We start from the raw sequence: 13790 nt of genomic DNA, 5'->3' as shown, positions 1-13790 counted from the left end.
GACTAATACAGGGATTTACCTAGGTTCCCGGAAGACTTCTCGTTTTGTGTTTGTTGTGTTTTCGGGTTACAACAATTTTTTTTCTATTGATAGGACCTCACGCATTACTATGGGAGTAGTTAACTTTAGTTCTTACATTGTACAGTACCTGAAATTACCACATAAACTACTACTCTGTTTCCCTTTTTTTAAAAGGCACAAGTGAGGTTTGTTTTTTCTTGGTGCTGATTGGTAGCTACAATGGGTCAATTGCAATAAACTTATATACAATAAACTCCGCTGAAATTTGTCAGCAGCTCTGTACTACACCTGTTCTCAATTGCAACAAACCTAAAATAACAGCTGCTGCCCATTAGATGTTACTGCATTAGGAGTCTAGCTTAAACCACCTCTTCATAGGTTTTAAGCAACTCGGTAGCGGACTAAGCAGAACAATTGATCACATTAGAACTGTCTTGAATGTAATGGAAATAATGTACTCATTAATTAACAAGCTTATGCACCGCTTGCTTGAAAATTATTATTATATTTAACTAAATTTGCTTTCCAGACACCACAAGTATTGACAATGAATGTTATCAATACTCGTTTTTATTAATAAAAGTGTTATTTACTAATAATTAAGTTCCATGTATATCTTTATTAGTAGCTGTATTACAAGTAAAGCATATATAGCCTTTATTATAGTTAGTTTTCAGTTATCCTGGGGAGGGAAGAGAATGGAAATTAAGGAAATAAAAATTTAAAGGGCTTAAGTCTTCAATGTGTTCTGTCATAGCTGTGTGTTGTCACATCTGTCATATCTGGGTGTTAATTTAGTATATTTGATGTATTATTTATTGTGATTTGACACTACACTTGTATTTGACACTACACTACACTTCTCAGGAGAAAGCAGTAAGATTTTTTTTTTTAATTTGAGGGTACAGAAATTGTATTGTATGGCCAAATGTAAGGTTACGTTAAGAAACCCTTATTGTTACCTTTTGCAATGTTATTTATTTAAGACAGTTCTTCGGAATAGTGTCCCTTACGTATCTGTGACTGTGGTCCAACAATAACGGTGCTGAAATAGCCGAAATGTGCGGGAAGAAGATGGAGATGGACTAGGAGGCTTATTCAGTCAATAGAAAGGTTGTGTAGGACTGAACACACTATGGTTATGGTATTGGGTTTAAGAGCATTATAATCCTACAATCTCCTGATCTGTAATCAGATGCGTTATCCAATGCGCCACTGGCCCTTGTACCGCATTCCTCAAGTGCACCACTGTGAGCTTGCGCCGCTACAATAATACATCGCCCCAGTCCAAATTTTCTCAATTAGGTGCACGTTTTCTATGTGTATTTAGTTAATAAGTCTTTCATTTTGTCTGTTTTAAAAATTACATCTCTTTAAAACACTGAAATTCACTGTAGCGGCGAGGCTTAATAATAAGGCAGAATTAAGTGTTTCTGAGCTTCCCAAATGAGGCCCCATTTCTCTTTTCATCTCTGTGGTGCAGCCACAGAGAGACCATTAGTGCAGGGTGATTTAAGGTCCTAGGACAGCTCCCAAAGGGGGATGCACTTAGCTAAGCCTGGCTATCATGATCAATGGTCATCCATTGGCGCCTATCTGTCTAGGGAGTGCCAGATGGACATCTGGACTGCATTCCTAGGTCTCAGGAGTAAAAGACTCATATCTCACCTTGATCAACCAATCAGGGACTGGTAGGGCTGAGTAACCCACGTGGGACTCTGATGCCCATGGAACTTTCAGACAATCAACGAGCTGAAGTTCCTCCAGGTAAAAACGAGATTCAGTAAGATTCAGAAGGGATTCTGGAGAGGATTCTGTGGACTATTCTAAAGGGAATTCAAAGGAGAATTCCAGGGCAGGACGGCCCAGGAGCAGAAGGCTCCCAAGGGCAGGACATTCTCGCAGCGCGCCTCCTGACCATCCTGAGACTCAGCCCGGACAACCACGGAACGGCCAGTGTGTCCGAGTGCCAGAACTTTCCTTTGTTCTAAGAGTCTAGAGCGGAGGTTGCCAGAGAATAACCAGAGGATCCACCCGAGGTTAGCGCCAGCAGCAGGCCTCGTGAACAGGTCGGAACTGTGGAAAGCTGAATCGCTATTCAGAACTAGCTCTTCATCAGGACCGAACCGGTCCTCTTCCTGACTTGCTGGGACCCACAGTCATCTTTTCTCCTGTGCGCAAACTTTGCTAGTTAAAGCCAACACTAACTAGCCGGTCAGTGAGCATCAGCAGCGCACCGTCGCAAGCCGCACAGCACAGCCTGGCACACAGCCAGAGAGCGCGGATTGAACAGCAACAGCCTGCAACTGTTTCTTTGAGCCTGCAGGAGATATGAATCCCCAAAGAAATTGGATGAGTATTCAACTTAAATGCATTACAGCTCGAGAATTCAATTGTTATCCAAACCAGTTGATATCAATTTAATTCCTAAGAGTTATGTACTTGTTTTGAGTATCTAATGTAGAAGTTATAACCAAGTTCATTTACGAAACGGTCTAAATGAATGATATACTGAACTTATGTCCTCTTGATGTGTAACTCTTCGTAACTGAATGAATATATATCTTTTGTATTCTGATAACCCTCTCGATAAGATCTGTTAGGTTTATATGCATATTCTATGTATTAATAAATGTATCCTCGTGTATTAGTACCTGTGTGTGTGTGTTGTTTGAGTTATGTCGCATGGTTGGGTTCTAAAGCCATCAAAAGAATCAACTTTGTGATTTACTGCTACAATTAATAATTGTCACAGTAAATGCCCAAACCCTACAGAACTGGTGCCTTCAGAGAGCCACAACGTTACATATTTGGCGTCCCTGAGCCGGTTTTCTCTTACATCACACATGAGGGAATTCAAACGAAAGAAATCACAGAAAAGATATCGCGCTTAAAAAGAAAGCCAGAGTGGAGACGCTGGTGATAGAAAACAGAGCTTCATACGATGCATGAGATGCTTTACCTCTGAACTAAACTCGGCTCTTTAATCGTGTTAGGAAGAGTGAATAGTCAACAGTGTACATTTTAAAAATCAAAGCAAGACAATGAGACACGAAGAGAATTCGGAACACAAACCTCTCCTTCATCGTTTAATGAGCTTTTGATGAACGTCTAAATAAAAGACAAATTCACTATTTTCACTTTGTGATTAAAAAAACATTTTTATCACACGTTAAGCATTCCTGATGGTGTCGAATGGTTCTCTTTTCTACCCTCATCATTTGAGAATCCCCAGCTAAAATATCTTTTTAAACTACAACAAAATTGCAATATTTTGAATACTATTTAAGTTTACATAGTCACATTCCAGGTGATATTGACTTAGGCGCTCAACTATTAACTTCTTGGAGTTTGACTTGTGCCAAAAGTTTGAAATCTCTGCAACTATCAGGATGCTTAAGGACATCCAAAGAAACCCCATCACATTTAGGGGAGACGGTGTTGAGGTCAGATTAATTTGAAATGCGTCTGTGGAGACTTTTGATTTACCAACGTTATGTTTTACTGAACGATACGATGACTGATTGTGCCATAGAAACTAACGCACGTCACCTTTTTTCTACATTCACAGGTTTTTGGCTAAAGACAAAAAAATCGTTTCATTTCTTGGCCAGCTGGCAGTAATTCCTCTGCACCGACAAGAAAGATGACTATTTTGTCTTTTGCAATTTGTATGGATTTTTTAAAAAAAAGTTGTTCCAAAAATTAAATGAACACTTCCATTAAATTTAATGTAGAAGCATGTTGCCGTCCATAATGATAAACTGTGCAGCAAGACAGGAAGAATGGCACCACTAGGATTCAACCCAGGATCATCTGTTTACAAGGCAGGCGCTTTAACCACCTAAGCCACAGCACTCACTCATCCTAGTGTTAATCAGCTTGTGATTAACAGCTTGTCTGCACACCCGTCTCCATTTGGTGGTTTGAACCAAATCTTTGAGCTGACGTTGCCATTAAATGCGACTGAGAATACTCCAACGGGCGTGCCGCTACACCTGCCGTTGGAGAACTAAGCCACGGCACTGGCATCATATATATCCCTTTTACAGCCACTTGGACACATCTCAATTGCTCTGAGACACCTGCATTCAGTGTGCGCTGAGCCTGCTTGCTGAGCAAGTGACGAGAAATGGCTTATGTCCAAGGAGCTCAATATGCTTTTTATGTTCAACGGGGTGTCCAATAAGCCGGCACTGACACGCAGCACAGGCTCTGTGGTTTGACATCTCCCAAGGTAAATGTTGAAATTGTAGGTGGAAGAGGAAAATTACCCTCGTGTACGTGGAAGCAGGTGTGCCTGCATTAATACAGCTCCATCGAGCGGAAAAAGTAACACAAGAACTGCCTTAAATTAAACAGCAAGTTTCTGCGGCTGAAAACAGAAACTATTCCCTGTGATAAGTGAACTCACAACCTCAGCATAACTCCACTATAAAAGCACCACAACCTGACCAATTGCGCTACTGGAGCAGCACATCACAGTAGCACATTTTCCTCAGTGCACTCAAACAGTGCTTCTTCCCTAGCCTACCAGCTTCAAGACTTTTTTAAATTGATCAAAGATTCATTGGAAAAGGTTTGTCGATGGGTCAGGTGGGAATCACACCCAGATTCACTGCTTGCAAGGCAGCTATGTTCATCATTATACCCAGGACTGGCGCCAGGGGAATGATCTGTAGGGAGGGGGGGGTCTGAAATCCTGAGGGGGGCAGTGATATTTCGGTTTAAACGGAGCCATTGCAACCATCCAAGTGAATTCTCGCAAGCATGCCACTGATTAGTATTTCATGTTAGAAGATAACGACAAGCAATCTGGTATTTAGTGATGAAGAACAGTTCCACGTTCATCAGAACTCAAGTGATTATTTTTTCCTGGAGCATCAACCATATGTGTTCATTTTTGCAACAACATCAACGGTAACGAGGTTCTGAATCATTAAGAAATCATTGTAAAACCAACAGAAAGTACAAACTTCTATAACTACAGTCCTAGTTATATAACGATTGTAAGTATGAGGATAAACTACTGCAAGGCATTGGTCCACCTGAGCAAATAAGGTCATAATAATGTTGACACCCAAAAACATAGACACTATGTAACGTGCTGTTCCTGGATGGATAGCCCTCCTGCACATCAAACAGTCTGATGTAGTAACTGTGAATTCGGGGTTAGTGTAGTTATCTGACCATTGACAAAGTACAACTATTTTTTACGGCTCAAGTTAAGTAAGTGAAAGTGTTCAAAAACTTTTTATCCAAGCCTTTTATCCAAAACTGAGGGGAGTGGGACTGTTCAGTTGAGGGGGCGATTTTGGCATGCCAGTAACATTTTCACAAAACATCCAAGAGTTACGAAAACACTTACTTTGTGTATAAAGTACATTGTGTACACACTGTAAGTTCACAACGCGAGAAATACTGCTCAATATGGGATCCTGTCCAGGAATATCAGGGCTGTAAGGGGGTCAGATCTATAGATGTAGTAAACACATTACTGGAGACAGTGTGTCTGCTCTCTGTGTGAGAGCCGGACAGGAAGAATAATCTGTGGTCTGGGAAGAAGAGACCCTCGTTGGAAGAGCGGCGCTTCTCACAGGAGAGAATGAAAAAAAAATATTTTTCAGGGACGCTGATTTTTCTCCTTGGGGGAATTAAAAGCCCTTATGGGGAGTGACCTCGTGGTGCAACAGTAGTGCATCTGATACCACATCAAAAGGTTGTGTGCTCAAATCATGTCGAGATCGGCTGATGTATGTTCAGGTTCAGCTGGTGCCGAACCTGGAAATTAGACCATGCAGTTTGATTTTATCTGTACACCACATAGATAATCTAAATGAAATAACAGAGCAGTACAGGACACGCATTCAGGAAATTACACAGCAAGTCATTTTGAACACGACAAGAGAAAAGGCACACTGCACATCCGTGAAACATCACATCCGACTTTAGAGACAGTTACATCACAGAATGGAAGTTTCAGGCCCCTTTTTCATTACAGGTTCAAACTAACCTGAAAGTTACAGAGTTTTAGGTCACTTTTGTATTAAAAAGCCTGTAAATATAATTTGCCCTTTTTTAAATTGTGGATGAAATCCACTCCCATGTACCAAGACCTTACAGTATATTCATGTTAATTAAAATGACTAACGCTATTGGACATTAGCTGGTGCTTTTTGTAACGATTTGCTATTTCATGCTGGAAAGAAGGAAACCCGACCAACGTTTGCTTTCAGGTGCGGTTCATTCACATAATGGACATCTATTTCTGAGTAGTCTGATTTAAAATCACACGAACCCGGTAGAAGTCAAACCTACAATCTCATGATGCAAAATCAGACGCGTTATCCATTAAACCACTGGCCAATCATGTAACTGAATTGCACCATGGTGAGTTCAGCACTGCAACTAGTAATACACCATCACATCTAAAATTTCTAAGTGAGAAACGTGTTTTCTACATTTTTATCAGTTTTAAAATATCATCTCTTTAATACAGACAAAGGGTTTGTGTGTCACTTTGAAATTCTGATTGATTTAGATTTCAAAGAAAAAGATGTTTTCTTCTACAACGTAGTGAAATTATGACATCTTTCACTCTACTTCTCTCTTGTAGTAAAGCAGACCTTGCAGTGTGAGCATTTGCTCCAGTAAATTAGGTCATGTATCATGTTAAATCACTTCTTCGAAACAAAACATTTCCTGGTGCACGTTTTCTCCATGAAAAAAAATACATTTTTCCCTTACATGATTTCTCGTTTTTTTTTTCATCAGAGTAGAGAAAGAAGAAAAAAGGGAAAAGCAGTGTCGCAAAAAAACTCCATCGCCCTTGGGAGATGTCAAGCTCATCGGATATGAAAAGTGCCCAATAAAAGCAATTTCTCTTCGTTTATCTTAGCGTCGGGGCTGCTATTGTGTGTAGAGAAGGCAACTTGATCAGCCAGCAGACTCAGCGCTTACTGAATACAGGTATGTTTTCAGTGTCATGCTGATCGTCTTATAAATGCAAAAGAAACTTTTAAAGCTGATAAAGTTTTCCATTGTAATTTGCATGTAGCTACAACGTCCCTGGAAGGGAGATTTTATCAGTTGCACGTAATCGGTATTTTTTCCTTTTTGTTTAGTACTGGAAATATATTTTTTTAAGTTTTCTAAAGAAGATCTCAAGAAGTATTGCCAGGACCTACCTTTAGCACTCAATAGCGATATTAATGGAGTAGAAATGTAAGATAAATTGATGATCTGAGCTAAAATAGTCCTTACACACCTCCTGTAACAGTGTTCATATTCATAGCAAGTAATATTCTTTTTCAACCCCAAACGTTGCTATTGCATTAAGCTTTGTGCAACCATTAGAGGTTTTGGTAGCTTCTGGAGAGCGCACTTTTCCAAACTGAAACCTATAAGAACATTATTCAAGGTACACCATGTCCCAAAATCGTTCATCGGGACTAGGATTAATATCAATGGAAAGTACTTCAAGATTTAACTGAAATATTAAAAGAGTAGGAAAGCATTTAAAATAGAAAAAATCAGTTCAGATGATATTTAATTTTTGAGAAATGGGCACATACTGTACATCAGCTCAGTGAGCAGTGTGAGGTGCTCTCCAGGAGATGATGTTAAATTAGTTAAAATCATGTGATAGTTGAAAAAGCTTAATACTTAGTGAAACAGCTAGCACAAATGGTTGCATTTGTGATTATGTCACTTCTCTACTATAGCAGCGTCGATAAAAGACCCTCTGAAAGCAGTAAAGCACTGCACAACTGAATTTGTTGCTATTAGGAGAAATCCACAAACTCATGTTTTTCATGTGCTTTAAAAGACAGCCATACTCACCGACAAAATAACGACACTGCTGCTGATTTTTTCCGAAGCACAGTTGACCTTTCTGAGCCAAATGATGAAGCTCACCCAGTGAATACTATAGCAGAAGGTGGAGGAAAGTGCAACTTTGTAACTACTGCAACCACAGGAACAACTGCAAGAAGCAGAATCAATTTCCCATCGAATGGTGGTGTTGTCTGAGGTACGCGATGTGAACGTGTGCAGAGAATCCCACAATCTCTTCAAAACTTGGACAAAGTATTTCTGATGGAGTGCTGTGTGCAATGATTGAATAAGCTTTGCTCCTGCCGATGATTCTGCGTGAAAAAGCACAGCATTCAAGTTTCACAGACAAATGCACCATGCCTACAAAACCAATTTTAAAAACAATTGCGGCACACTACGATTCACACTGACTCAAAAGTGATCACGGCAGATGTTGTTCCCTGCATAATGCTGAAGGGACCAAAGAGCATTGCTGTTGGGAACACAAAATGAGGCTTTTTTATGCCTTGATGTTAAGCTGGCAAAGACTATCTTGAAACACCTAGTTCAGTCTCTCGACAGACTGTCAAGCAAAGCTTTTACCCATTGAAGTCGCAATAGAAGGAAGGTCTTAACCCACCAACACTTAGCAGCGGCAAGATTCAAACCTAACCCAGCGAAGAAAATGGAGCACAAACCCAGCACTTAGACCACCGAGCCACACTCCCAACACCTTACTCTTTTGGAGAACATCGGGTGGGTTCAGCTCTTGTTGTGTGACGCGTGGAAATGACTGCATCTTCGTTTTCCGAGATGTTTCCTATCACATCTTTGTCAGCTCTGAATATAGTGCTTCTTTGGAGCAGGCTTCAGACCTTTTATTTGATTTATAAAGGAGGGTGCATTCAGAAACGTGTAACTCCTGTTTTAGAAATGCTTTGGGTGGTGTGTTTTATATAATGCACAAACAGTATTCTGATTGTATACTGTAGACCTGTGTAGCAATCATACTGGACGTGACTGGGATTCTGAAATGTTTCTTGAAAAGGTATTCAGGGCTGCTTGAATCTATAATAAAAAAGTGACTCGAAACTTCCAACCTTCCAATCACTGATGTCGCTCTCCCTAAACCTGTACGTGATGTTTTGCAGATGTGCAATGTGCCTTTACTCCTGTATTAAAAACGACCTCTGTTGTTGGTCGGAGTTGAAGGAGAACTAACTGCACAGAAAAAGTACGTAACAATAAAATATTTCTGCGCGTGAAACACATCAATCGTTCAGCGTTTCTAAAATGTTTAATTGAATTGACAAAGAAATCCTCTCCTTAAACTTCGAAAAGGATTATCTGTTGAGCCAGCAGGCGTAACACTGCAGTTGCCCGTTTCTCACAGGTGTTTGAAGTTGTGGATGACATTTAGCAGGTTTGACACCGTGGTTTAGCTGGTTAAGACACCTCACTAGAAACTAGGAGACCCTGGGTGTGAATCCCAACGGTATCTATTCGTAGACAACAGGCCACTCATTGTCAATTTTTATGGAGCTTAATTTAAAGACAACGGGAGAAGCATGAGTTACAGCTTTCTGTAGCTGTTTTATAGTGCTATGTATTGGTTGGCTCTGTGGTGCAAAGAAGAGTGCATTGGACTTCTAGGCCTTGATAGAATCAAGTCATTCAAAGGTTGTGGGTTTGAGTCCCATGAGAGTCATGTATCATTTTGATTCAACCTTTCAAAATCCTCTAGGGATTGGTGTTGATCAAGTCAAATAAAGGACTTCTTAAGAGTCCACAGTTGAAAATGAACCAGCAGCCACAAGAAAGAAATTAGCACTGGACTGTGATCACATTACTCCTGTCCTGGAGTCCTTGCACTAGCTTCCTGTCAACTTCAAAATCCTCATGCTCACCTATAAGGCTCTCCATGGCTTGGCACCTCAGTACCTGTCTGGGTTATCGCCCTACTCCCCACCTCACAACCTTCGCTCTTCTAATTCTGGTCTCCTATCTGTCCCCCAGTCCATCTACACTCTATGGGTGACAGGGCCTTCTCCTGTTTTGCCCCAAAGCTCTGGATCTTTATCCCCAAGGATATCAGAGAGTCACCTTCTCTAAACTCCTTCAAATCCAGACTCAAAACCCTCTTCTTTAGAAGAGCCTTCAATGAACTATTCTTTACCCCTCTGTTCCTACTGTATTTAATACCACCATCTATTGTCTCCTCTAACTGTGTATTCTCATCCTGCTTATCTTGTGTATTTTTTTAACTTTATTGGTTTCATTCTGTAAAGCGCTTTGGAAAGCCACCTTTAAAGGCACTATATAATGTAAAGATTATTATTATTATGATTAATAATAATGAACAGTGCATTTAACACTGAGCACATGCGGTCCTTCTTTGCAAAGGTTGGGAATTAGCCTTTCACTCTCACTTGTTGAAGACCGTATCCTGGCTTTGTTGCAGGGAATGTCTGGATGCCATCACCGGATCAATGAGAGGATCAGGGTTTTGGGAAGTCTTTTTGATGCCTGACACTGTGTGTTTCCTGGTTGTAACGGGTGTCATTCTGGACCTAAACAACAGAGAACACCGTTGAAATCACTGAACTGCCTAGCGGACACTTTGTCACCTTCTTCAGACCTGTATTTAATGCGATTCTCTGAAAACTTGGCACGTTATATCTGCTACCTTTATGGAGGGCACACTCATAAGAATCATAGACTCGATCACAAGCATCTAAAAATGAGCATGAGAAAATGACATCACGCTATAAGGCTGAATGGCACAAATTCTCCTGTTCCTTCTGCAGCAAATGTGTGTTTTTTGCTTCTTAACACTGAGATAGTTGGAGATATTTGGCAGCAGTGGGATTCCAACTCACAACCCCAAAGAGACTAGAGCTTTAATCCAGCTCTAGTCTAAATTAAAAACTGGGTGACTTGTAAGGGCTGGTAGGAGAGGAAAGGTATAAATGCTTCTTTTTTGGACAAAGTCTTTATCTTTACTAAAAGAAGGAAAGAAATATTTGATTATTATTTTTTCACCAGTTGTTTTGATCAAATTATTGTAACGCAGTGCCATATTAGGATATAATATGTACATGAACGTCATGTCTGAGTCGATGATGGCAGCTGAGTATCGCTGGAGGACAGTTCATCATGAGTGGGTAAGCCTGCATAATGAGGGAGAAGAGATCGGCCTCTCTGACGCAGTTAGTGACACTAACCTTCTGTCCTACTGTTCTCTGCTAATGTAGAGGGTGAATGTTTATTTAGGTGAATGTAAGGTTTCATTCTTGTAAAATATTTCCGTGCACTTTTTTTGTTGCTGAAAATTAATCCTGTGCATTTGAATGAATTCCAATATTGTCACCTAATTCCATACATTGTTTCATCAGACTAGAACATTTAGAGGAGCTCAATTGCATTTATGAATTGCATAGTGATAGTATTTCTTTCCGTTTAAATACTTCAGTCAAAAATGTAGAGAAGGTGCTCCTGTTTTCACCATTATAAGAACTGTGATGCACCAGTAATATTTACTCTTATAAAAGTATTGTAATTGTATTGTTCTGTTCTGTAACAATCTTGAGTGACACAAACCTTCTGTTTTACTGCACTACACTTCTCCAGAGGCCAGTTCAGCACACAAGGATCCTCAGTCAAACAAACACTGCAATCGCATGATAAACGCCATTTCTCATCCTTTCTCTTAGTGTCGGAGCTACTATTGTATGCAAAGGAGGCGACGTGACAATGAAATCTTAAAGAAAGTCTTCATGAAGGTGTGCGTCGGCAAGCTCTCCACTGGCAATTGACTGGGCTTGTGAAGAAATCAATCTCATTCAACAACCATACAAATTGCACAGCTTAAGGCACATGAAGTGAAATCTGTGAGCTGATTGACACAAAACAATGTCACTTCACATTATCTGCAAAGTTGTTTTGCTTGTCTGACCACCTCTTCCTACTTTACAGTGAGCACATATATTTCAGTTTCTTTCCCCATGTGGAGATGTATCCACTGCCAAAACTGCTATCTGATTATTAAAATTATCTGTAAAACTGTTACATGTCTTCATCTAATTGTAAATTTATAAGACGGTCTATGAGACATTTGTGAGAGTAGCTGAATCCCAGGGCTGGTATGGAATCACACACAGACAGGTCATCTGTGTGATCTGAGTCACACTGCTCAGAGCTACAGACTGGTCAAATGGTCACTATTGTAGACACGACCATCGGACCATCGGCTACAAATAATCAATATACTGATCATAGTGTCACTATTGGTGTTTATTACATAAATACTATATATAAATAATAAGATAATTCCACACTCATATGTGTTATAAAACAATTATAAACATTTTGGGAGGCTGACATACAGTAAAGAAAGTAATACTGAAGGGCTGGAAGTCCTGGAAAGCGTTAATAAAACCTTTTTGCTTTCGACCTGTATCAGAGCCCACAACTGCCAGATCAGTGACCCCTGAGCCCAGTTCACAGAGAACTGGGAGCTCTTTTATGTCTCTAAGAGGGCTGGGAGGAAGGATAAAAGGGGGAAATGTGACATGAGTCCAGGCTGTTCTGTCTGATATTGTTCATATAGCAGCACTGATTGTCTGAATATCTTCTGGTTCTGGATTGTGAGGATAGAGAGCAGTACGGAGTTGAGATCCTGTCTGAGTGTGAGTCTGAGCTGTGAATCTGACTGAGAAGAGAATAATGATTTTTTATTCTGCCTGAGAATTTGCCTGAGAATTTTTCCTGAGAATTTTTCTTCTTTTCCAAGTGGTGTTACACCTCCTTCAGAAACGCTGCACAGACTGCCAGAGTGAGAGAAGAGGAGAGAGAGGTGGACAGATAAGAGCACATACAGCAAGAGACACATACGTCTTGATTTACTTTGAAGCAAGTGTTCATTTCTTTTCTGGAACAAGTTGTTTCTGAACTTCAAGAAATTCATACAACTTCTGAAAGATAAAATACAAATCTTGCTTCTCAGGACAGAAGAAATGCTGCAAAAAAATGCCAGTGATTTGTGAAAAGCAACGGGAATGTGTCCTTGTGCAGCTGTTAAACAAAGGGCTGGTGGGTCAAACGCACTCAGGGATGTGCTTCAGATTGTGATGATTTAAACATAATCTCCACTTAAAATTGAAGGGATTTCTTCGCAAACCCTCTTGAATGTTGCAGGAAATCTTCGTGTTTTACTCGTGTGCAACTACAACAAGTAAACAATTAAGTACCTAAGTCAATGTCCAAGAAAACCATCTTCACGTGTGGAATTTTTCTTTAACTGGCTGTTGGGAGAATTCATCTATACACCCGTTGTATCCTTAGCAAAAATATTTTAGAATTAGAACACAGATTTGTTGGAGAACTTGACAATCCTTGACAATGATTATTACATGAGCATTATACAAATGTGCATTGATATTTTTAATATGTACCTTAATTGTAATATATATATATACATAATTGCTTTGATATGGATGTTCATTTGAAGGAATTGAGGAAACTATGAAGGATCGCAGAACAACCAAAGATACACTTGGGCATCTGCTATTGGTAAAGATGAAAGAGTACCTTAAGTGTAAAGCTTGCATACACACGAGAGAAAAAAATCAGTTTTAATGCACTTCATTAAACTGATGGTGTGCTTATCAATCGTGCGTAAAGTGCACATAGCAGAGGATGGTTTCGATCCATCGACTTCTGGGTTATGGGCCCAGCACGCTTCCGCTGCTGACAGCTGTCCTGTGGCCATTCAACACAACTGCTCTATCTTTGCTTTCTAAAAGTGCGCCCGAGATGAAAAGTCTAAACGGTAAATGCAGACGTCACTTTGAGCACTTGGTCTTTTATAGTACAAAACATCACCCGCTGCTCTACATGGGCGTGTCTTCAATATCGTTGAGAACCAAACCTTCTGCTTTCCGAGGCAACTGATT

This window comes from Atractosteus spatula, assembly GCF_055471065.1.
Source record: "Atractosteus spatula isolate fAtrSpa1 chromosome 10 unlocalized genomic scaffold, fAtrSpa1.hap1 SUPER_10_unloc_6, whole genome shotgun sequence".
In the NCBI taxonomy this organism is placed as follows: Eukaryota; Metazoa; Chordata; class Actinopteri; order Semionotiformes; family Lepisosteidae; genus Atractosteus; species Atractosteus spatula.
This window is presented reverse-complemented; position numbering follows the sequence as displayed.